Below are 656 nucleotides of genomic sequence, written 5' to 3'. Positions count from 1 at the left end.
CTTCCGAAGGGCCGCCATAGGCGGTCTCTCATATGCTGCCGGGGGACACGGTTAAATTCTGTCTTTTAATAATTTAAAAAAAAAATTCTCGAAAGTCCCCAAATTTGGTGTCTACGGACTCGGCTCGTCACGCTGAGGAACATATGTCAGCCCCAGCCTTCTGAGTCGCTCCCTTCCGAAGGGCCGCCATAGGCGGTCTCTCATATGCTGCCGGGGGACACGGTTAAATTCTGTCTTTTAATAATTTAAAAAAAAAATTCTCGAAAGTCCCCAAATTTGGTGTCTACGGACTCGGCTCGTCACGCTGAGGAACATATGTCAGCCCCAGCCTTCTGAGTCGCTCCCTTCCGAAGGGCCGCCATAGGCGGTCTCTCATATGCTGCCGGGGGACACGGTTAAATTCTGTCTTTTAATAATTTAAAAAAAAAATTCTCGAAAGTCCCCAAATTTGGTGTCTACGGACTCGGCTCGTCACGCTGAGGAACATATGTCAGCCCCAGCCTTCTGAGTCGCTCCCTTCCGAAGGGCCGCCATAGGCGGTCTCTCATATGCTGCCGGGGGACACGGTTAAATTCTGTCTTTTAATAATTTAAAAAAAAAATTCTCGAAAGTCCACAAATTTGGTGTCTACGGACTCGGCTCGTCACGCTGAGTAA

This window comes from Seriola dumerili, unplaced genomic scaffold (assembly GCF_002260705.1).
Source record: "Seriola dumerili isolate Sdu_G_001 unplaced genomic scaffold, Sdu_1.0 BDQW01000056.1, whole genome shotgun sequence".
Lineage (NCBI taxonomy): Eukaryota > Metazoa > Chordata > Actinopteri > Carangiformes > Carangidae > Seriola > Seriola dumerili.
The sequence above is the reverse complement of the archived record's forward strand: the minus strand, read 5'-3'. Positions refer to the sequence as shown.